The 18468-nt window shown below is 44.4% G+C and overlaps 1 protein-coding gene across 2 annotated transcripts in view; it reads right to left on the bottom strand.

Annotated features, from left to right (window-relative positions):
* Positions 1-18468, bottom strand: part of LY86 (lymphocyte antigen 86) — a 51005-nt gene that overhangs the window by 25397 nt on the left and 7140 nt on the right. The window lies entirely within an intron of this gene.

Raw genomic sequence — 18468 nt, 5'->3', positions numbered from 1 at the left:
GGACTCTCAACCACTGCGCCACCAGGGAAGCCCCATTTTTTTTTTTTTCGAAGTACTTTTTAAAGTATACAAGCACGTATGACTTTGTACTTTGCTCTTTGACTTGTCCCACAATAATTAACCTAAACACAGAGCTCCTAGAGGCAAGAGCCAGTGTTTGTTTTGTTTGTATTGTTTTGCTTTCCATGTCCTTTTCCTTCATGTTTCCCACTGGGCCCCAGAGAGGACGACTGATTTTAACTGAGAGTCTGTGTTATGTGAGTCACTGAACTGTGCACTTCATGAGCTATCGACTTAATTCTTCAGACTCCCCAGTGCCTAGCACAGAGCCTTGCAGTCGGACACTCCATAAATGCACACATGAGCGGATGAATGGGCTACGCTTCAAATCCACCCTTCAGGGCTCTGCTGTGTAAAGCTGGGGGCGCTCTTCAACCACGTTTCTCCTTTGCCACCTGCCGGAGGTCAGACTGGGGCTGAGCGGGCGAAGGACTTGCTTCTTCTTACCTGCTTGCTGATGCTTGAGCGTGTCGCCCGGCGATGGCCTGTCACCCTGGCAGCGGCTGTTGGTTCCAGTGTCCAGCTCTCCCTCTCTCTCTCTCTTTTTTTTTTTACTTTATACTACACTTTATTTATTTTGCCTTATTTTTTTATTATTGGAGTTTTGCACCTTCTTGGCATCAGCTGAGGCTCAGCTCTACTGGCTCCAAGCTTCTGTGATGACGGTACCTCGGAGGCCATCGCCCCTTCCCCAGCTGGCAGCGTCTCAGCACCTCAGGCCCTTCTTTCAAGCTTCCAGGTTCTAACAACCCTAACCTCTGTCCTCTGCTCATAGCCCTCTGGGAGCAGCTGCTTCCTCACTGCTTCCTTCTGCTTTTCTGGTTCTCTAACAACTGCTTAACCAACACTCTGTATTAAATTTTCTCCGTGGAGATGACTGACAGGGTCTCTGAATTCCTGACCGGACCTAGACTGATAGAATGAATGACAATCTTGAGAGACAGGCATGATTGTCCTTATTTCACAGGTGGGAAAATAAAGACTCAGAGAGGTGGTGCTGACTTACCTAGGTTCAAGAACTAGGAAGTGGCAGAGTCAAGGTTCAAACCCAGACTTAAAAACAAATAAATAAGAAGTTGCCACCCAGTACTGCACAGAGGCACTCACAAAGTAGAGCCTTGAAGACTATGTTAAGTTTCTGATTAGTAAGATCGCCTGGAACATTTGCATGCAGACATATGGCATTTGCATGCAGACATATGGCATCTGGCAGTTCTGTTTCATAACTGGCTTCAATTTCGGCTTAGCTATGAGCTCACATTGTCGATGGGAGCGTTCCAGACCGTTTAATCGCCCACATCGCTGACCTGGAGGGCATATAACTGTCTGTGATATCTGCCGTGGAAATGAGCACTAGGCTATCCAGCCTTGCGAATCTAATCCAGGTGCACTTCCGTTTGATGAGCCCCCCTACGATCTGGTCACTAATTTTCTGGGGGGATAAAAGCCATTTTCTCTTATGCTTAGTTTACTTCTTCACTGGCATCTTCGTGTCATCCCAGGGTTTCTTTCGTCTTGGAAAATGGGACCAGGGGATAAGGAGACAATTGTTTCTGCTACACATTTGGCCCTCGGGATCGAAAAAGAGACCAACTAACAGACGTTTGGGAACGTGCATCCTCAAAATTGTGAGCGAATTGAAGTTGCGATCTGCGGAAAGGTAAAAGAGGCTAACCGTGTGTCGCTTAGCTAATTAGCAGGTGCAAAATTACACTGTGCTTATCAGTATTTTAAATGTATAGATGGAGAGAATAAACTAAGGGCAGGAGAAGGAAATAAGCATCTCCCTGGCACTGGAAAAATATTCTTGTTAGGGAAATAATCTTAATAAGAAACAAAGTTAAAAAGGAAGCAGCAGATTGCTCCTCTCTGAGGATGTGAGTATAAAAACAGAAAGATAGATTGCTTAAAAAGTGCTTAGGGCTTTGGTGCTCTTTTCTAGCAGTTATTTCAATTTTATATTTGAGAGCAAATTTTATATTTAAGAGTGCATTTTATATTTGGGAGTGAGTATGCACTTTGCAGTTGTCTTGGGGAAAATGACATCCATTCCTCCCATCCCCCCAATCCCAGCCTCGCACACTTATAGCCTTTCCTCTTTTGACTTGTATTTTCACTCTGGCGCTTGGCATGCTCTATACCAGGGGTCCCCAACCCATGCGCTCCGGACCGATAGCGTCCAAGGTCTGTTAAGAACCGGGGCCACACGGCATGAGGTGAGCGGCGGGCAAGTAAGCGAAGCTTCATCTGGTGCTCCCCATGGCTCCCATTACCGCGTGCACCACCCCTACACCCCCAAACCGCCCACCCCCTGTCTGTGGAGAAACCGTCTTCCACGAAACCAGTCCCTGGTGCCAAAAACACTGGGGACCGCTGCTTTACACTGCATTATATTTTCCTGTAAACCTCTACTAGATGCTTCAAGGCAGGCTCCCCTGCTTCAGGGCCCAGCATAATATCTTAAGATTATACTAGGTTCCAAGTAGTGGTTTGTTGAATGAATAATAGAGGTTATCTGTAATCAACTTGTGCAGAACTTTAAAACCAGATTTCTCAACCTTGTCACTATTGACATTTTGGGTCAGAAATCTTTTTTGGGGGGTGGCTGTCCCGTGCAGCAACACCTCTACCCACTAGAAACCAGTAACATCCCAGCCCCAATTCGAGCCCAAATAGATTGCAGACATTGCCAAATATCCCCTGGGGGACAAACTCGCCTGGTGGAGAACCATTGCTTTAAAGAATTGCTTTCTCAATTGCCAGACAAATGCCTCAGAATCACCTACCAAAATTCAAGACAGTGGGTTGCATTTTTAAAGGAGTTCTCCTTATACAGTGTAAGAATTGACTGGGGGCAAGGGTGGGGGGACTTTTCCTTGGACACTTGTCTCAGGTAGTTTTGACCACATATACATTGGATTATCCGAATGTGGATTCTCTGAAAGAATAAAATGGGGAAGTTAATGAGAGCTGGCGTTCCTGGGCTTCGAGGGCAGAGATACATGTTTCTTCCAGACACTTCAATGTATAGCAGTGAATGGACTGAGGAAAGAGGCAAAGCTTCATAGGAAAATATATGACCTGTTCACGGAAAATATTTTTTCCTTTGCCTCTAAGCTATACCCCCTTTCTGTCTGTTCTGTCCTCATGTGTGACTTCTGCCTAAGAGAGGCCCGCAGTTACAGTGGACGAGGCCAATGCGCCGCAACCTGCCCTGCTGTCCACACACACCAGGGACAGGTGTGCCTGGAAGGCAGACTCCTCCAAACGGCTGACAGGAAATCCCTCGGTGGGTGCTGGCATCTGCATTCCTGCTAAGGGCAGTCAAATAAGGGCAGTCAAATGCGTCCTGGAACTGTTTCATGCGCCTTCATGGAGTAGCATAGACTTGGATAAACGGGTAAGATTTAGCATGTGCAGGTTCTTTACACATCTCAGCTTCAGAGCCATTCTTGGGCCTTGAGTTCTGTTCGTTGCCTGTGCTCTCCCTGGCAGGGCTGGCCCTGGGCAGTTGTCCAGGAGAGGATGAGCTGGCCTGGGGTGTTTCTGGCCAGCGTTGGGTTCTCAACTGGAATCAGGGAGAAGAAGACAAAACTCAGCCTCTGGAAGTGCAGTTCCTCCCCGAGGATGGCGGGGCCGAGGGCCTGGTGGGGCCAGGAGCCGGTGTGTCTCGGGCGAGCCACGCATCCCTAGGTCCTCGAGTCCGTGGTTGTTGCTCTGTGCCCTGTGTCCATCCTCTGTGCTGCTGGTTTCATGGTTTGAAGGACAGAGGACGGGGGGCTGTCTCTCATGCTGCGAGTCTCATTTTCCAACTTCATAGCTCTGCTTGAGGCTTTTACAAAATTTTTGTATTTTGAAATCATTATATTCTCACAGGAAGTTGCAAAAAGATAGACGTTTCAGGTACCCTTCACCCAGCTTCCCCGCCACGGTGACATCTTACGCATAGTATAGTATCAAAACAAAGAGACCAATGTTGGTACAACCCACAGGGCTCTTTCAGATTTGACGAGTTTTACTCACACTTGTTCACGTGTGCGCACGTGTGCTTGGAGTTCTATGGCTTAGGTTTTAAATATTGTTGCAAAGTGGGTGAAGAATTGGCTTTCCTGCTCCCGTGGTGGGGAGGGTGGAATTCCGACAGCAGTGTCACCCTGAAAAAGAGTTGACACCCCTCCAGCCTCCCCTCCACTAGCCTTCCCCACGTTCATGTCCAAGTCCATCCAAGGCTGTCCACGACCTTCCTGCTGCGTGAAGGTAGCCTCTCTCTCTTTCTCCTTCTTTCTCTCTTTCTCCCTCCCACTCCTTCCCTCTTTCTCTGTGCTCCCCTCCAGCACTTAGGTGGGCTACATCCTGAGATCCAGAGCAGACTTTCTTCTAACATCCCTTAACCCACCCATCCCTTAACCCATGACTTTAGGAGCTGATATCGCTTCCTCCGTGTGCTGTTGGCAGAAAACAGGCTGCTCCAGGGGAGTTCGATATTCCACGGCATGTTTTATAGCACGTTTCCAATAGAGGCATGGCTTGGGGAGGGTAGAGAAGGACAACAGAGACAGGGGAGGGGCTTACTGTCAGCACATCACTCGGATGCACTGGTGAAATCGACTCTAATGGTTTATGGAGAGAAGAAAAACTTGGGCAAACAGAATGTGAGCAAAGCTGGTCTGCTTCTGGTTGGTTAATAAAATAGCACTGGATAGCTTCTTGCTCTTTAATAAAACCCGATATATTACAGTTTTTCAGAGAAGCAGAAGCAATAGGATATATAGAGATGATATCTAGCTAGCTAGCTAGACATAGACACAGATATAACACATAGAGGGTATTTATCATGTACATATATAGAAATATAATATATATAATATCTATCGAGAGATTTATCTTAAGAAACTGGCTCATATAAGAGGGGCTGAGGGTGAGAAAAAGCCAACTTAGTTTTTAGAAGTATTATAGATAGGGCTGTCCTCGTCCCAGGGAAGCATAGAGAGTGAGCCAGAAACGGTGCCTGGGGAGCCATCGATGGTTCTAGAGGAAGGGCGTGACAGGATCTGACCTGTGCTTTCGTTGCCTGCGATCAGTTCTTTCCTTTCTGTCCAAATCCTGGCCTCTCTGGGAAATGTTGCCTTGTTCCCCCAGCTTCTTTCTCTCTGCCCCTACGCACTTAGATCTATGCCAGTTACTTAGCGTAGGCTACCTAGTATTCATACTACATACACACTATCTTATATGATGCTGTCCTGCCTCCTCAACCAAGGTCAGGCCCAAGAGGGTGGGACTTTTCCCTTATGTATCATTCTGTCATATCCTCTTCTATTTTTGATTACTCTCCCCTTCTCACTGCGCCTGACCTCATGTCTCTCCAGCGCAGGTGCTAACTCAGAGCTGCAGCATAAATGGCTCTCACTTTATTCTCTACCTTTTGCAACTGTTTACCTCTATCTGCAGCATGAAAATTTGGGCAATTTCCAGTAAATGAGAGACGGCTGGATCTCACATAGGAAAACCTTGTTCGTCTCTCTCCTGCCTTTTGTATCTTCACAATCCGGCTCAACCACTCTCCTCCCAGGATGCCCTGGAGTTTCCTGACCTGTCCTTCCTAAGGTCTCTCATGCACGGCTCGCGCTGTACGTCTTCATCATACCTTTATCATCGTGAAGGGCGGGAACTCTTGCTGGTTTGTATCTCGCATAGGTCGACGACACTAGGGTATAAGCTGTGGAGGTTAGGAATTCGGTCTTATTTATCCATCCTTACATAACCAGCATCTAGTACTGGACACGCCCACGAATCTCAGCTGGTTGGACAGATAGATGAAAAGGAGAGAAGGTTGGGCAGTTTGATGACACCAGGAGGGAAGCTGGGCTTTCACGTCCATCTGTGATGGGTGCCAGGGATCACTTGGGAAGCCTGAGTTTTGAAGCCAGTGATTGATTTTCCCCACACTTGGAAGGCTCTTTGGAAAGGTGTTAGTACATATTAATTCATCATCATCATAACCAGGGTATCTGCCTTGGCACTTAGGATGGAGTTTCTGAGTGTGGTTGAAAATCTAGTCCCAGGCCAAATATTAGCAGATGTACCTCTACTATCTTTCAGAATTCTTTTGCAAATAAAACAAAACAAACAGACCTTGCTTTTGACTTCTTCTTTTAGGTTGGGTGAGCTTGTACTGCAAGCTTGTACTGTTTACAGTACAGACCTGGTTGTGCACGGATCTGAAAGTTTCCTTTCTTACAAGGCAGTATTTTCATGGGGGGGGTGGTTAATTTTCTTGTGTGATTCCTAGGATAACATTCAAGGGTCATTATGGATCCCTAAAAATTATGGATTGGGGGGGAAGTCTTCGGTGAGAAGCCATTGCTGGAAATCCATTACCATGGCAACAGAAAATTAATATCCTCTTTTTTGTCCTGGATGCGTTGTGGTGTGTTTCTTCCCCGTTCCCTCATCCTCCTTCCCTGCCACTGAAGAGAAAGAAATGACTAACAAGGTGGTAAATGTATTCTAGCTAGTTGTTCTGTTATTTCCTGATCTCTCCTTTTTTCTCCACCTGTCAAATCTTATTACTATAGAATAGCACCGCAAAGCTCCCTGATGGGCTATTATATTTCAAATAATAGTAGCTCTGCCCCCATTCCAGTCTCTTTGGTCAGCATTTCATTGGGAACTGACTCACCTGGCCAAAGTTGGGTATACAATCTGGCTTTCTGTTTCTTCAACTTGAACGTGTAGAGTGGGTGTTTGAAAATGCTTGAACATGGTCCCTGATACCAAACATGACCAAAATGCATGAACACCATCACAGTGGAACAGCTCCTGTTTGTAGCTGTACAGAGGGCAAGAATTCCTACAGCCCGCAGGCTGCCTGGTAAGCCTGGTGCATGCGTTTTTGAGTGTGAAGGTAGGTTTGGGCGGCCAAGTTCAAAATTCTGGATCCCTCACCTTGTCTGCTTCTAACTGCAAAGGAAATCGGCTTCATTGGAACTCAGTATTGATGGAGAAGGGGTGTGAACCTGCATCCTCTTTTGGCCTCTGAATTCCACTCCCCAGGAATAACCTGTGTTTGGCTTCCACGAGCTTAGGGGGAGATGGTTTTTGTGCGATAGTATACGCATTAGAGACCAAAAGGAGAGACATGGCAATGAGGATGAGGGTCCATCCAAAACACCTCGCCAAATGTCTCAAGGAAAATAACGACCCATTTGAAGCTATTAAGATTGATCTTTTGCATCTCAAGTGTAGATGGACAATAAACACTAAATGCACAGTTTTATTGTGTGTTACCAAGGGGGTGTCACGGTGCCACAAAAAATCTTAACATGAGCGTACGAGCAAACTTGAACCTGTCTTACAGGTGACAGTGCATCTTAGTGGCTGGAGAATGGGAACTGCAACTTAGCCTCTCATTCATTTACTGAGCACCCGACACATGGCAGGAAGAACACTAGGCCTTGGGGATACAAAGACAAACCAGAAGAGGCTGCTGCTTTCACCTGGAGTATAACACTTCCATCACCTAATTACGATACTACATGGCCCAAACACAAACTCAAGAAAAGATACACGTACACTCTAAATCTCTCATTTTATAGTCAACGTAGAGTCAAACTGTCTTCTGCATGCAAGGCGTATCTCCCATGCTCTCACTCCACACTACCTGGCCTGGCCCCTTTGCAGGTTAAACACAATCTTAGTAACGGTGTTGTTATTCACTCCTTCAGCTACTACCACCGCAATCAAGATACAGACACAGAGAACGCTCCTCATGCTGTCCTTTGACAGGCACTCCCTACACCACCTCCCCTTCCCTACACCCCAGAAACCATGAATCACTGCTCCAGCAGTATAATTTTGTCATCTTGAGAACGTTATCCAAATGGAACCATACAATATGTACATTTGCTTCTTAACTTGTCATATATATATATATTTAAAATTGAAGTATAGTGGACTTGCAATATTATATTAGTTTCAGGTATACAGCATAGTGATTCAATATTTTTATACATTACAAAATGATCACCTCATATGCAACCTTTTGAGATTGGATTTTTTTTCATTCTCCATGGTGTCCTGGAGACCCATCCAGGTGGTTGTGTGTCTCATTCGTTTTTGTGGCTGAGTTGTTTTCCCGTAGTGTGGACGTTTCACAGATTGTTTAACTACTCACCTGTTGAAGGACATCTGGCCAGTTTGGGACTATTAGAAATAGAGCTTTCACATACAAGTTTTTGTATGAACATGGTCTTCATTTCTCTGGGATAAATACCCAGGACTGAGGTTGCTGGGTTATATGGTAAGCGTATGTTTGGTTTTATAAGAAACAGCCAATTTTCCAGAGTGGCCGTGCATGTTACATTCCCTCCAGCCTAGTAGGCATGCCCTCTTAAGAGAAACACTTGCCCAAGAAGCTTGTTCCCTGGGAGGAATCGGGAAAGGGGCTGTAGTCAACAACTACAGGGGGTTGACAACTTCTTTGCCCACTCAGCCTTCAAGGTTCAGGCAAAACTCCCTCCATGACATGAGGTGGAAGTTCTCAGGAACGATCAAATCCTAGAAGCTGTGAGATGCACACGCAGCAGTGGCTAATTGTTGTTAATGTCCATCTGGGGGAGGGCGGCTTGGATGACCAGCCGTGATGGGGGTTTCCTTCCATAGCCCCCCATCCTTCCCAGCGCTGTGTTCAGGACCCCTGAGGAAGTTCTTGTCATGCCGTCACATGGAGGCCTGCAGAACAAGTGCTAATTCTTATGACTTGTTTCCCCAGCGCTTTCTAGAGTGAGAGCAACTTACTATATACTTCTTCCCCCTTGAGTCCTGCTTTCCCCACACTGGGTAACAAAGTGTCCACTGCTGCCTCCAACCCTCCGTCAGAGTCACAGGAGGAAACATCAATGTACACTTTTCCTAGGAGGCAAGACTACTGACGGAGCTGATGGTTTGTCTTAGTTTGTCAGGCTGTCACAACAAAACACCACAGACTGGGTGGCTTAATTTCTCACAGTTCTGGAAGCTGGGGAGTCCAAGATCAGGATTCTGGCTGATTTGGCTCCTGGTAGGAGCCCTCTTCCTGGTTTGCTGACTTCTCCATGTGTCCTCATATGGCAGAGACAGAGAGACCTCTCTGGTCTCTTCCTCTTAGAAGGTCACTAATTCCATCACAGGGCCCCACCCTCATGACCTCATCTAACCCTAATTACCTCCCAAACACCCCTCCTCCAAATACCATCACATTGAGGTTTAGAGCTTCAGCATATGACTTTTGGGGAGACAATACAGTCCATAACACATGTAAAGACCCTCTTCTTCACTGTTAGCAGTCAGGAAAGGGTCCAGAGAGTGATACTGTTTCGGAATTGACCACCCTGATATGGAATGAGCATGAGTGCCCAACAGAAGGCACTGAAAGGGAGAGGAAGTGTTCAAGGGGGATCACAGATGCATCCTTCATGAGAGAATAAGAGGCACAGTATCTCCAGAGCATTTAATCGACTCTTCCTAAAAACACCCTGGAGATTTACTGAGAAGGTGGAGTCGGTACCCAATGAGAGTTTCCACCAGGATGTCTTGTACTGAAATCCAGGAAGCAGGATTCCGAATTCCCAGAACTCGTTCACCACTTATTCTTGCATGTCTCACATTAGGAGATGGAACCAGAATGAATCTACTGGATGTCCCAGCTTTGCAGTAGAGCTCTCCCTGATGGGAAGGAGAAGGATGTTTCTCATTGTGTGGCATGGACCACCCAGGAACAGAATCCCGTGACAGGAATGACATAGGTCTACAAGCACTCACTGGTCGATACTGGAGGAGAAAAGAACCAGCTGCCTTTAGTTTGGATCCTCTGCCAGCAAAATAAATTACTAATTAAGAAAAGGACTCATTTCTCTGCTTCCTGAATCAACACAATCCTATTAGTTTCCTCCTGTTTAGAGGATTAAAAATACTTTTGCTAAAAATATAAAAATAATTCTGTTGGAAGATTGCAAACTGACATGAAAAATAAGATGGAAACCTGACTTCAGATTAATAAATGAGTCACGCACTTACTGAATAACCACAGACTACCTGCCCCAATGACCTGCACACAAGTTCAGTGCAGCATGTGAGCTGATCACTGCAAAGTTTCAAGCAGACCTGACTTGACACCTCACCCATCTCCTTCACACCATCATTGGAACCATTTGGATATCGTTCAGCCTTTTTTTTTTTTTTTTTTGCCATCTGTTCATGTGTTTTCAGAACATAGCATTTAAAAACTGTTATTGTATGGAAACATTACTAGACAAAACTGGTTAAACTAGAGAAATTCTTCTACATACCTTTGCCTAGGCTTAATTAAGCCTCAGAGAAATGGAAAGAAAAGTCCTGGATTGGGAAGCATTTTCTGACATAAGGAGACATAAATAATAGATGCTCACAACCGTTTGTAATTGTGAAAAATTGGAGGCAACCTAAATATTTATTAAAAGGAGAATGTATAGGGGCTTCCCTGGTGGTGCAGTGGTTAAGAATCTGCCTGCTAATGCAGGGGGCACGGGTTCAATCCCTGCTCCGGGAAGATCCGAAATGCCGCAGAGCAATTAAGCCTGTGCGCCACAACTACCGAGCCTGGCTCTAGAGCCCACGAGCCACAACTGCTGAGCCTGCGTGCTGCAACTACTGAAGCCCATGCACCTAGAGCCCATGCTCCACAACAAGAGAAGCCACCGCAATGAGGAGCCCGTGCACCACAACAAAGAGTAGCCCCTGCTCGCCTCAGCTAGAGAAAGCCCATGCTCAGCAACGAAGACCCAACAGATCCAAAAATAAATAACTAAAATAAATAAGTTTAAAAAAAAGATTTAAAAAAAGGAGAATGTATATAATTTTAGTCTATGCAAATAATGATATATTCTATATCTGTGAAAGTGAATTAACCAAAGCTACGTATGCTAGCTATCTTTTGGAATAATATAATACACTGATTTCAAAATAAATTGTTAGTTCAACTCTCATTAATTCCAATAAATTTTAATTAGGTTTTTCTATGTTGACAGTCATATTATATGCATATAATAATATTTTGTATCCTCTTTTCAAATCCTTAAACATTTTATTTACTGTGCTGCTGAGGGCCTTCAGTGTCATGCTCAATATAACTTGTCATGGTGGGTGCTCTTGTCTGGTTCTTGGTTTTAAAGGGAATGTTTCCAATGTTTCACCATTAAGTGTGATGTTCACTGTAGATTTGTATTTTAGGTACATTTCTTTAAAGAGCAGAGAGCTTATTTTTAAAATTCAATCTGGTAGATCCTCAAAAAATTAAAAATAGAACTACCATATGATTTAGCAATTCCACTTCTGGGAATAGATCCAAAGGAAACACAAACATTAACTCGGAAAGATATCTGCACCCCCACATTCACAGCAGTATTATTTACAATAGTCAAGACACGGAAACAACCTAAATGTCCATTGATGGATGAATGGATAAACATTTTATTATAGTTATATATATGTAAGTTATTCAGCCATTAAAAACTGTGGGATAATAATGGTTGTTGTTTTAAACTGCTAAGTTTTAGGGTAATTCATTATGCAACAATAGGAAACAAATACATTCCTGTTTCAAATTAGATATTATTATCATTCATTGTTTCTTTTAATGTATTAATTCTTTTCTCCCATTCCATCTTGCATTTCAGAACTTATTTCTGGGAACATTTTATTTCTTTCTGAAGTATCCCTTAGAACAGTGGCCTCCAACCTTTTTGGCACCAGGGACCAGTTTTGTGGAAGACAATTTTTCCACAGACGGGGTGCGGGGGTGGGGGGAGTGGGGGTGGGGGGGGTGATGGTTCAGGCGGTAATGCTAGTGATGGGGAGCAGCAGATGAAGCTTCGCTTGCTCACCCGCCACTCACCTCCTGCTTTGTGGGCCGGTTCCTAAGAGGCTATGGACCAGTAGTGGTCCACGGCCTGGGGGCTTGGGGACCCCTGCCTTAGAAAGTTCCATTACTGTGAGTCTTTTGGTGGCAAACTCTAGATTTTGTTTGTCAAAAAAAGTCTTTAATTCCCTCTTATTTTTGCGTGGTAATTAGTTAAATAGAGAAGTTGAAGTCGATTGCTGTTTTCTCTTTTCTCTGAGTATATTGCTGTTGCTATATTAAAATCTGCTATCAGTCTAAATATAATTTTTTGCTACATGATTTCTCTTGCTATATATTTATACCAGTTATTTTTTTTTCCTTTGTTAATTTGTGGTTTTACTCCGATGGGTCTAGTTGTGGAATTCTTTTTATGAATCCCACATGGGAATTGTTGTGTTTACTGAATTTGAAGATTCGTGTCTTTCATTAATTCCAGGAAATCCCAGTACTTTTCTTCAGAAATTGCCTTTTCCCTATTATCTCTGTTTTGTTTTATAGCTGTAGCTCATATCTCTCGATTTCTCCATGACGCATTTTGAGTCATATCTCCAGACCTTTCATCCAGTTCATTAGTTCTCTCTAAGCTATTTTAAAATCTGTGTTTTAACCTAGCCATGATTTTTTTATTTCAACAATTAAATATTTTATTTTAAGGGCTTCTCTGATTCTTTTTCAAATCTCTCAGATGTGTTTTTTTACATTGTATTTTTCCTGGCTCATGTTTTAGATTCCCTCTTTTATTTCTTTAAACAAATGACATGTTCTCAGTTTTATATTTGGTATCTTATATTTTCCAAATCTAATACATATAGGGCTATAATTTTGCTTTTTGTTTTTCTGCTGACTTTCCCTCATGGTGGCTTCTTTCCTTGTGTTTTTAAGTTTTGGATCTTGAGCTCAATCTTCAGAAATCATGTGAAACCTGAATTGAGAGTATGTATTCCTCCAGAGAAAGTTTGCATTTTCTTCTGTCAATGTGTCCCAGGTATTCCCAATCAAGACCCACTTTAATTTCATTTCTAGGCTTGGATCATGAAGGGAATATACATTTTTGTATATAGAGGTTTGAGCCCCAAACCAGTGGTGATATCAGGTCTGGAGTTACTGCTCCTCAGGGAAGAGCTACTTTCTCCAGAGGCCAAGCAGAGTCAGATAAGTTTCTTTGTCTTCCATTTTGCTGAAGAATGTGGTTTTTTTTTTTTGTCCACTTTTAATTGTGGCTATAACTCTTTGATGGTCCTTGTTTCATGATGGGATTGATTTCCATCTTGCACAGCACAGGGCATGGTTGCCAGGCTCTCACAGAGCCATTGAAGCGACATTCTGGCCCACGGAGTCAAACACCTGTTCTGAGGACAGACATAGCTTCGGTGCTGGCTTTCCACTCTGCTTTTGTGCTTTCTTTTAGCTCTGGCTCTTGGAAACCTCCCGTTCTTTCATGCAAGCTTACCTATGCATTTAAAAAGATTTGTGTCACATTGTACCCAGATGTTTTATAGCAAGACAGTTTTTCATGATGTGGAGACCAGAAGCTTGCCCATTCCATCTGCAATGGCCACTTTTTGTGGGTTGTCTTTGTCTCTCTTTTGTCAGCGTCCTCTTCATGAATGCTTTTGTGTATATGAGAAGTTCCAATGCACAAAGGGGATTTATTCTCTCCAAAGCCTTCCTGCAGATACCTATGACTGCCTGAGGGCTTTCTCTGGGTGTGGGAGTGAGCTTGTTCTATACACTGTCAAGCCAGTAGTGCTGGGGAGTCAATGTACCCAGGAACAACCATGACAGATAGAAGTTGCTAGACCAATGCCCCAATTTCTTCTCCCTTCAGACCTGACCACCATAAGGCATGTTTCACGGGTCTCCCAGGGGTCCCCAGAAGGACCAGGCTTCAGTTGCCCACAGTGGTTACCTGGATTGGCTTCCTTTTCTTCCCTGCCTCACTTTTTCACTCTCTTCTGGTTCTTCCCAGAATCATTTCTTAAATAAATTTGCACTCAATTCCTGTGTCACTGGTCATTTCTCAGGAAACTCTAAACTTAACACTTAAACTTATTCCTCTACTTTATAATGAATATCGACTATGTATATGGTACTAATTGTTGTGGTTTCAAAGACAAATGCAAAGAAAGAGTTTCATCTTTAGAGTAGTTTATATTCTAGGCCTCCTGCTTTCTAGTGTTTTTTTTAGAAATACACATTTTAGTGAAGTTTGTCGGTGGCAAGAAGCATTTCAACAGATCTGGGTCAAAATCTAACTAGCAGTTCCAGGTGTTTGGATGATGATGGAAATAGCACGGACTGGACATACTTGAATACTTGATTCTTAGGCCAGCAAGAATATTCCAAATTGAGTAACTGGTTACCTAACTTTTACATATTTGGCATTCTTGGGGATCCATATGGTGACGTCACTTTGATACAGAGGATAGTGCTGTTAAAACTGAACTGTAAGATGGTTTTCTAGAGATACTCTGAGTCCAGGAAGGGAAGCCATTCGGGTCTAGGCAGCAAAAAAAAAAAAGGCATAACCAGACTAAAGTCTCCCCTCTCTACAGCAGAGGCCATAAATGGCTAGAGCTTGATTTGCTCCTAGCTTTCAGATGTGTTTTTTGGCCTGCACAATGTTTAAAAACACTTAGGCTATAAGTGTCCATCGACAGATGAATGGATAAAGAAGATGTGGCACATATATACAATGGAATATTACTCAGCCATAAAAAGAAATGAAATTAAGTTATTTGTAGTGAGGTGGATGGACCTAGAGTCTGTCATACAGAGTGAAGTAAGTCAGAAAGAGAAAAACAAATACTGTGTGCTAACACATATATATGGAATCTAAAAAAAAACAAAAAAAACGGTTCTGAAGAAACTAGGGGCAGGACAGGAATATAGACACAGACATAGAGAGTGGACCTGAGGACACGGGGAGGGGGCAGGGTAAGCTGGGACGAAGTGAGAGAGTGGCATGGACATATATACACTACCAAATGTAAAATAGATAGCTAGGGGGAAGCAGCCGCATAGCACAGGGAGATCAACTCGGTGCTTTGTGACCACCTAGAGGGGTGGGATAGGGAGGGTGGGAGGGAGATACAAGAGGGAGGAGATATAGGGATGTATGTATATGTATAGCTGATTCATTTTGTTATATAGCAGAAACTAACACACCATTGTAAAGCAATTATACTCCAATGAAGATGTTTAAAAAAAAAACACTTAGGCTAATTGCCGTATTCATAAATTAGGAGGTTGTCCTTCTAGATTAGGAACTTTTCTTCTGAAAAAGTATAACAGAAGGTTAGGCGTCCCAGGTCCCACAGTCCCACACAGCAATCGGATGGAGCTGAATAGTAGTTTCCTCCTCGAGATGAGAGGAGAGCTATAGTCCCTGTAACTTTCTATTGTAAATGACAACTGACCCACTTCCTTCATAATTTGCCTTTTCCATGAGTGTATTTGAGCGTTTGAGCCGAGCTCTATAGCTTCTGGAATGGGTGAGATGTAAGGAAATGATGAGTTTTGCAGAAAGGGAACCATGGTCTTCTCTCTGTCACCGCTTTCCAGAATTCTGAAGGTCCGCTCCCCCAGGAAGCCAGCACCGCTGAGACTCCGAGAGCAGGCAGTGTTTACACACTCCTAGCTCATTATTTTGGCTCCCAGCTCTAAAACCTCAGACACAATTGGACACCTGATACTTGCTGTTCAACCACTGCTTCAAGTAAACCGAGAGCCATTGGCAGTTTTCTTCATCTCCTCTAAATGACCCCTCTCACTGTATTTCTGACATTAGGGTGGTAGGTGTACGTTTCCAGCAATGCTGACAGGCTGGGTTAATGCATAAGAATGCCAGGATGGCATCACAATGACCCAGCAAAACACTCATCAACTGATGAAAGAGCAGCAGGATACAGGGAACCCTGTGAAAGCAAGGGGCTGAAAAGGTCTTCAGGATGTATAGGTCAAGTTTAAGTACAGAGACCTCAACTTGCTGACCCGGTGCCGCCAGGCCTAGGATCAACTGATTGGTAACTCAAAACCTGCGTCCTGGCTGGTCTGAGTGATAGTATTCATCTTTCGTCTGGAACATACTAGACAGCTAGGAAAATACTGCACTAAGTATTTTTATAACTCCAAGAAAAATAAGAATACAGGGAAGAATAAACATCAATGTAAAGATGATAAAGAAATAAAGTTAAGCACGTAGTACCGATATTTTGACACTAGTTTAAGGAAAGGGTCATAGTAAATGGAACAATCACCGCGATAATTTGTGCTTGCCTTGCCTCTGCCTTTAAAGATTTTAAAGCATTTAAGGAAATCCGCTGTATTTGTTTCCATGTTTAAGAGAATTCTATTAAAAAATTTCTGACCCATGGATATATCCCTGCAAGAAAAGTAATTTGTTAAATTTACAAAGTTTTGATTTATTAATTATGCAAGTAGAGTTTAATTGTTTAAAGGGCTATTTTTAATTCAGTACGGGAAGCAGGAAATTGAGCACTGAAACGTACAGAGAAGCCCTCCGAATAAGAAAGTCCCCAGCTACGGGAAAGGATTCTAACGGTGAACAGGCAGAGGGAACCCTGATCATTCTCGCCTGGATTTGTCCCCGGGGCTGGCGCAGTTCCCACCTGGCCAGAGGGGAGATGCCAGGTTTCAAATAAGGGAGCCCACTGACCCCACTCTAGGTCCCCAGACAGCCTGTGTGAATCTCCCACTGTTAAGTTGTGATTGGAAGCAGCGCTTTCTGGGCTGAAGGTCTTTTTCATTTTCCTCCTGGCCATTACCTCCTGGCCTGGTTACTACTTCCTTCTGTTCCGGAAGCGGAGAGGCACCGCAGGGGAAACGGGCGCAGAATTTCAAAAAGGCACGGAGGCACAACTCGGCCTTCTTGGATCCCTCACAAGGAGGCCAGCAGACACAGGCTTGCCCATTGCCCACTGCGCAGGAATCACCCCGGCCGCACCCAGACGCATGCGCGAATTCTATAGCGCTTGTTTCCCGGGAGACCCCAGAGTACTTCCAGGGATGCCCACCTGGCTACTCTAGGACCCCAGAATGAAATACTAGATCAGGAGCCTGGGCTGTCACTTCACAAGGCATCCCAGAGAAGGAACGCACGCTAAGCCAGATGGCACAGAGTTCCTGGGTGGGCGGCCCTTTTCTTTCAATTATCCTTTTCCCTGAACTGTTGTATAGGGTTGAGGTTTGGAGGGTGCCCCCGCCGCCACTCGCCACCTGTATGCTTGACCAGCACGCCCCTGCTTTGTGCCTTCCGACTGCTCTCACCAGTGATGCTGAGGGCGCTGCCCGCCTGGGGCTCCTGGGTGACGGGGGCCTGGTACCTGCCGGGCTCTGCCAGGTGCTCCAGCGAGAAGAGCTGGAGCTGGGAAGGGGGCTCTCTCCTTCGCTTTCCTCGGCCTCTAAGAAAAAAGCTGCTTTGGACCCGCGCAGCCCCTTCTGCCGGCCTGAGTCTGCAGCCCGGCCCAGGACCTCACACTGGCGGCTGCTTTTGCAGTGTGTCCTCTGCGTCGTAGTCTTTACCAAAATAGCTGCAGAGCTGGAGGACGGTCCCCCCACCATCGCTAACTCTCCAAAGAGGCTCCTCCCCAAACTCGAGCTAAGCTGCCCCTCCACTTTTGCCTGAGGATGGAAAGAGCCTCTTACACTCACAGACTCTTGGGTCTTTTGTCTCCATAGGTCCCTATTCAGTAAGTTACTCAGCATCCCTTAAAAAGCTCTTAGAAGTAACACCACCTTGGAGACTTGGCCATAAATGGTAACAACCAGAGGGAAACAGGGAGGAACACAGGGTCTCTGGCAGAAGCACATCTGTGGGCTGGGCTGTTTCCCCTCCAGCTCCTGTCCAGTTTTGACTTTTTCCTGTTCCCATTTTTAAAAATCTGCATCTCAATGTTGACATTCTTTTTTTTTTTTTAATCAACTTCCTGTCTTTAAGTTTGGCAAAAAGGCCCCACTCTGCTCAAGGCCACTAGCTGTTGAATCCTGCAGGCCCTAAGTTTTCCCTTTGAAGTTGCATCTTTGTTTCTCTGGCTGTTTACTTTTCTTTAATTGCCCAGTATTTATATCCCTATTAATCTAGGAAAATAAACAGAGAAATTGCTTTCTGCGTGTAATTTTTTAACGTATTTTTAAATGACTACGTGGCGTGTGATGTTTTCCATTCCTATTATTATTTTTTTATGTCATTGCTTCTTTTGTTTGTTTTATGCTCCGTTTACTGAAGAATTATTAGGTTTTGAGGAAAGGAGGTTTTCCCCCTCCCTTTCCTTCCAGGCTGTTTAAAACAATTTTTTCCCTAGGATATTTTATCAAAGTCCTTCCGCTCTGCAGCCAGGCCATTGCGGTTCACCCTCTGCTCGGAAGGAAACGTGGCCAGGGTCGCTTCGCATTCTTAGGGTCTGATGCATTGTCCTGTGTGACTCTCCTTATGGCTTATTCAGGCGCATGTGACCTGATTTTGACTTTGTCAT

Source organism: Aethalodelphis obliquidens, unplaced genomic scaffold (assembly GCF_003676395.1).
Source record: "Aethalodelphis obliquidens isolate GAN/ISIS:26980383/991018 unplaced genomic scaffold, ASM367639v1 scaffold34, whole genome shotgun sequence".
NCBI lineage: Eukaryota > Metazoa > Chordata > Mammalia > Artiodactyla > Delphinidae > Aethalodelphis > Aethalodelphis obliquidens.
This window is presented reverse-complemented; position numbering and strand designations above follow the sequence as displayed.